The sequence below is a fragment of the Phyllobates terribilis genome, unplaced genomic scaffold (genome assembly GCF_046119375.1).
Source record: "Phyllobates terribilis strain yellow unplaced genomic scaffold, ASM4611937v1 Scaffold_3__8_contigs__length_932513732, whole genome shotgun sequence".
Lineage (NCBI taxonomy): Eukaryota > Metazoa > Chordata > Amphibia > Anura > Dendrobatidae > Phyllobates > Phyllobates terribilis.
Window position 1 is genome coordinate 286,296,868 of NW_027362763.1, and position 7,055 is coordinate 286,303,922.

Consider the following 7,055-nt stretch of genomic DNA (forward strand, 5'->3'; position numbering starts at 1 on the left):
TTTCCAAGGGGCATTAAAACCGTTTTGTTAAGCTACTGTAAACTCCACGTCTCTTCCAAGCGGCATTAAAAGCATCTTGTTAAGGTACTGCAACCTCCACGTCTCTTCGAAGGGCATTAAAATCGTCTTGTTGAGCTACTGCGACCACCACCACTTTTCCCAAGGGCATTGATATTGTTTTTTTATTCCACTGCGACCTCCACGTCTATTCCAAGGGGCATTAAAACCATCTTGTTAAGCTGCTGCAACCTCCACGTCTCTTCCAAGGGGCATAAAAAACATATTGTTAAGCTACTGCAACCTCCACGTCTCTTCCAAGGGGAATTAAAACTGTCTTGGTAAGCTAATGCAACCTCCACGTTTCTTCCAAGTGGCATTAAAACCGTCTTGTTAAGCTACTGCGACCTCCACATCTCTTCCCAGGGGCATTGATAATGTCTTTTTATTCCACTGCGATCTCCACCATTCTTCCAAGGGGCATTAAAACCATCTTGTTAAGCTACTGCGACCTCCAGCACTTTTCCCAGGGGCATTGATATTGTCTTTTTATTCCACTGCAAACTCCACGTCTCTTCCAAGGGGCATTAAAACCGTTTTGTTAAGCTACTGCAACCTCCACCACTTTTCCCAGGGGCATTGATATTGTCTTTTTATTCCTCTGCGACCTCCACCATTCTTCCAAGGGGCATTAAAACCGTCTTGTTAACCCTAGAATGCATGAACATAAAAATCTACTTTTTCACATACCTGCGGCCTTTTAGTCCCGTGTGCAAATAACATGGAATAACTCAAACTAAAATGACAAACAACTATATACCTGAGGAATACCTTGAGTTTCAAAATTCTAAGTAAAGTAATCTTTGCAGAAAATAGAAAACAATTAACAGGGCGGGACTGCGAGGCCCCAGGTATGCGCTCTAGGGTTAAGCTACTGTGACCTCCACGACTTTTCCCAGGGTATTGAAATTGTCTTTTTCTTCCACTGCGACCTCCACGTCTCTTCCAAGGGGCATTAAAACCCTCTTGTTAAGCTACTGCAAACTCCACGTCTCTTCGAAGGGGCATTAAAACCATCTTGTTAAGCTACTGCGACCTCCACCACTCTCCCCAGGGGCATTAAAACCATCTTGTTAAGCTACTGCCACCTCCACTTCTCTTCCAAGGGGCATTAAAATCATCTTGTTAAGCTACTGCAAACTCCACGTCTCTTCCAAGGGGCATTAAAACCATGTTGTTAAGCTACTGGAACCTCCACGTCTCTTCCAAGGGGCATTAAAACCATCTTGTTAAGCTACTTCAACCACCACGTCTCTTCCAAGGGGCATTAAAACCGTCTTGTTAAGCTACTGCGACCTCCACCACTTTTCCCAGGGGCATTGGTATTGTCTTTTTATTCCACTGTGACCTCCACCATTCTTAAAAGGCGCATTAAAACCGTCTTGTTAAGTTACTGCGACCTCCACCACTATTCCCAGGGGCATTGATATTGTATTTTTATTCCATTGAGACCTCCACCATTTTTCCAAGGGCATTTAAAACCATCTTGTTAAGCTACTGCAACCTCCGCGTCTTTTCCAAGGGGCATTAAAACCGTCTTGTTAAGCTATTGCAACCTCCACGTGTCTTCCAAGGGGAATTAAAACCGTCTTGGTAAGCTACTGCAACCTCCACGTCACTTCCAAGGGGCATTAAAATCGTCTTGTTAAGCTACTGTGACCTCCACCACTTTTCGCAGGGGCATTGATATTGTCTTTTTATTCCACTGCGACCTTCACGTCTCTTCCAAGGTGCATTAAAACCATCTTGTTAAGCTACTGCAAACTCCACGTCTCTTCGAAAGGGCATTAAAACAGTCTTGTTAAGCTACTGCAACCTCCACGTCTCTTCGAAGGGGCATTAGAACCGTCTTTTTAAGCTACTGCAACCTTCACGTCTCTTCAAAGGGGCATTAAATCCGTCTTCTTAAGCTACTGCAACCTCCACGCCTCTTCCAAGGGGCATTAAAACTGTCTTGTTAAGCTAATGCAACCTCCACGTTTCTTCCAAAGGGCATTAAAACCGTATTTTTAAGCAACTGCGGCCTCCACCACTTTTCCCAGGGGCACTGATATTGTCTTTTTATTCCACTGCGACCTACACCATTTTTCCAACGGGCATTAAAACCGTCTTGTTAATCTACTGCAACCTCCACATCTCTTCCAAGGGGCATTAAAACCATCTTGTTAAGCTACTGCGACCTCTTCTACTCTCCCCAGGGGAATTAAAACCATCTTGTTAAGCTACTGCCACCTCCACATCTCATCCAAGGGGCATTAAAATCATCTTGTTAAGCTACTGCAACCTCCACGTCTCTTCCAAGTGGCATTAAAACCATGTTGTTAAGCTACTGGAACCTCCACGTCTCTTCCAAGGGGCATTAAAACCGTCTTGTTAAGCTACTTCAACCACCACGTCTCTTCCAAGGTGCATTAAAACCGTTTTGTTAAGCTACTGCGACCTCCACCACTTTTCCCAGGGGCATTGATATTGTCTTTTTATTCCACTGTGACCTCCACCATTCTTAAAAGGGGCATTAAAACCGTCTTGTTAAGCTACTGCGACCTCCACCACTTTTCCCAGGGGCATTGATATTGTCTTTTTATTCCACTGTGACCTCCACCATTCTTCCAAGGGGCATTAAAACCGTCTTGTTAAGCTACTGCGACCTCCACCACTTTTCCCAGGGTCATTGATATTGTCTTTTTATTCCACTGTGACCTCCACCATTCCTCCAAAGGGTATTAAAACCATCTAGTTAAGCTACTGCGACCTCCACCACTTTTCCCAGGGGCATTGTTATTGTCCTTTTATTCCTTTTCGACCTCCACCATTTTTCCAAGGGGCATTAAAACCGTCTTGTTAAGCTACTGCAAACTCCACGTCTCTTCCAAGGGGCATTAAAACCATCTTGTTAAGGTACTGCAACCTCCACTTCTCTTCCAAGGGGCATTAAAATCGTCTTGTTAAGCTACTGTGACCTCCACCACTTTTCCCAGGGGCATTGATATTGTCTTTTTATTCCACCGCGACCTTCACGTCTCTTCCAAGGTGCATTAAAACCATCTTGTTAAGCTACTGCAAACTCCACGTCTCTTCGAAAGGGCATTAAAACTGTCTTGTTAAGCTACTGCAACCTCCACGTCTCTTCCAAGGGGCATTAAAACCGTCTTTTTAAGCTACTGCAACCTTCACGTCTCTTCCAAGGGGCATTAAAACCGTCTTGTTAAGCTACTGCAACCTCCACGCCTCTTCCAAGGGGCATTAAAACTGTCTTGTTAAGCTAATGCAACCTCCACGTCTCTTCCAAAGGGCATTAAAACCGTATTTTTAAGCTACTGCGGCCTCCACCACTTTTCCCAGGGGCACTGATATTGTCTTTTTATTCCACTGCGACCTACACCATTTTTCCAACGGGCATTAAAACCGTCTTGTTCATCTACTGCAACCTCCACATCTCTTCCAAGGGGCATTAAAACCATCTTGTTAAGCTACTGCGACCTCTTCTACTCTCCCCAGGGGAATTAAAACCATCTTGTTAAGCTACTGCCACCTCCACGTCTCATCCAAGGGGCATTAAAATCATCTTGTTAAGCTACTGCAACCTCCACGTCTCTTCCAAGGGGCATTAAAACCATGTTGTTAAGCTACTGGAACCTCCACGTCTCTTCCAAGGGGCATTAAAACCGTCTTGTTAAGCTACTTCAACCACCACGTCTCTTCCAAGGTGCATTAAAACCGTTTTGTTAAGCTACTGCGACCTCCACCACTTTTCCCAGGGGCATTGATATTGTCTTTTTATTCCACTGTGACCTCCACCATTCTTCCAAGGGGCATTAAAACCGTCTTGTTAAGCTACTGCGACCTCCACATCTCTTCCAAGGGGCATTAAAACCATCTTGTTAAGCTACTGCGACCTCCACCACTTTTCCCAGGGTCATTGATATTGTCTTTTTATTCCACTGTGACCTCCACCATTCCTCCAAAGGGTATTAAAACCATCTAGTTAAGCTACTGCGACCTCCACCACTTTTCCCAGGGGCATTGTTATTGTCCTTTTATTCCTTTTCGACCTCCACCATTTTTCCAAGGGGCATTAAAACCGTCTTGTTAAGGTACTGCAAACTCCACGTCTCTTCCAAGGGGCATTAAAACCATCTTGTTAAGGTACTGCAACCTCCACGTCTCTTCCAAGGGGCATTAAAATCGTCTTGTTAAGCTACTGTGACATCCACCACTTTTCCCAGGGGCATTGATATTGTCTTTTTATTCCACCGCGACCTTCACGTCTCTTCCAAGGTGCATTAAAACGATCTTGTTAAGCTACTGCAAACTCCACGTCTCTTCGAAAGGGCATTAAAACTGTCTTGTTAAGCTACTGCAACTTCCACGTCTCTTCCAAGGGGCATTAAAACCGTCTTTTTAAGCTACTGCAACCTTCACGTCTCTTCCAAGGGGCATTAAAACCGTCTTGTTAAGCTACTGCAACCTCCACGCCTCTTCCAAGGGGCATTAAAACTGTCTTGTTAAGCTAATGCAACCTCCACGTCTCTTCCAAGGGGCATTAAAACCGTATTTTTAAGCTACTGCGGCCTCCACCACTTTTCCCAGGGGCACTGATATTGTCTTTTTATTCCACTGCGACCTACACCATTTTTCCAACGGGCATTAAAACCGTCTTGTTAATCTACTGCAACCTCCACATCTCTTCCAAGGGGCATTAAAACCATCTTGTTAAGCTACTGCGACCTCTTCTACTCTCCCCAGGGGAATTAAAACCATCTTGTTAAGCTACTGCCACCTCCACGTCTCTTCCAAGGGGTGTTAAAATCATCTTGTTAAGCAACTGCAACCTCCACGTCTCTTCCAAGGGGCATTAAAACCATGTTGTTAAGCTACTGGAACCTCCACGTCTCTTCCAAGGGGCATTAAAACCGTCTTGTTAAGCTACTTCAACCACCACGTCCCTTCCAAGGTGCATTAAAACCGTTTTGTTAAGCTACTGCGACCTCCACCACTTTTCCCAGGGGCATTGATATTGTCTTTTTATTCCACTGTGACCTCCACCATTCTTCCAAGGGGCATTAAAACCGTCTTGTTAAGCTACTGCGACCTCCACCACTTTTCCCAGGGGCATTGATATTGTCTTTTTATTCCACTGTGACCTCCACCATTCTTCCAAGGGGCATTAAAACCGTCTTGTTAAGCTACTGCTACCTCCACCACTTTTCCCAGGGTCATTGATATTGTCTTTTTATTCCACTGTGACCTCCACCATTCCTCCAAAGGGCATTAAAACCATCTTGTTAAGCTACTGCGACCTCCACCACTTTTCCCAGGGGCTTTGTTATTGTCTTTTTATTACTTTTCGACCTCCACCATTTTTCCAAGGGGCATTAAAACCGTCTTGTTAAGCTACTGTAAACTCCACGCCTCTTCCAAGGGGCATTAAAACCATCTTGTTAAGGTACTGAAACCTCCACATCTCTTCCAAGGGGCATTAAAATTGTCTTGTTGAGCTACTGCGACCTCCACCACTTTTCCCAAGGGCATTGATATTGTCTTTTTATTCCACTGCGACCTCCACGTCTATTCCAAGGAGCTTTAAAACTATCTTGTCAAGCTGCTGCAACCTCCAGGTCTCTTCCAAGGGGCATAAAAAACATCTTGTTAAGCTACTGCAACCTCCACGTCTCTTCCAAGGGGAATTAAAACCGTCTTGGTAAGCTACTGCAACCTCCACGTCTCTTCCAAGGGGCATTAAAACCGTCTTGTTAAGCTACTGCGACCTCCACGTCTCTTCCAAGGTGCAGTAAAACCGTCTTGTTAAGCTACTGTGACCTCCACCACTTTTCCCAGGGTCATTGATAATGTCTTTTTATTCCACTGCGATCTCCACCATTCTTCCAAGGGGCATTAAAACCGTATTGTTAAGCTAGTGCGACCTCCACCACTTTTCCCAGGGGCATTGATATTGTCTTTTTATTCCACTGAAAACTCCACGTCTCTTCCAAGGGGCATTAAAACCATCTTGTTAAGCTACTGCAAACTCAACTTCTCTTCCAAGGGGCATTAAAACCGTCTTGTTAAGCTACTGCAACCTCCACCACTTTTCCCAGGGGCATTGATATTGTCTTTTTATTCCACTGCGACCTCCACCATTCTTCCAAGGGGCATTAAAACCGTCTTGTTAACCCTAGAACGCATGAACATAAAAATCTATTTTTTCACATACCTGGGGACTTTTAGGCCCGTGTGCAAATAACATGGAATAACTCAAACAAAAATGACCAACAACTATATACCTGAGGAATACCTAGAGTTTCAAAATTCTAAGTAAAGTAATCTTGCAGAAAATAGAAAACAATTAACAGGGCGGGCCTGCGAGGCCCCAGGTATGCGCTCTAGGGTTAAGCTACTGTACCCTCCTCCACTTTTCCCAGGGCATTGAAATTGTCTTTTTATTCCACTGCGACCTCCACGTCTCTTCCAAGGGGCATTAAAACCATCTTCTTAAGCTACTGCAAACTCCACGTCTTTTCTAAGGGGCATTAAAACTGTCTTGTTAAGCTACTTTAACCCCCACGTCTCTTCCAAGGGGCATTAAAACTGTCTTGTTAAGCTACTGCAATATCCACTTCTCTTCCAAGTGGCATTAAAACCGTCTTGTTAAGCTACTGCAACCTCCAAGCCTCTTCCAAGGGGCATTACAACCGTCTTGTTAAGCTAATGCAATCTCCACGTCTTTTCCAAAGGGCATTAAAACCGTCTTGTTAAGTACTGCGGCCTCCACCACTGTTCCCAGGGGCACTGATATTGTCTTTTTATTCCACTGCGACCTACACCATTTTTCCAAGGGGCATTAAAACCGTCTTGTTAAGCTACTGCAACCTCCACATCTCTTCCAAGGGGCATTAAAACCATCTTGTTAAGCTACAGAGACCTCCACCACTCTCCCCAGGGGCATTAAAACCATCTTGTTAAGCTACTTCCACCTCCACGTCTCTTCCAAGGGGCAT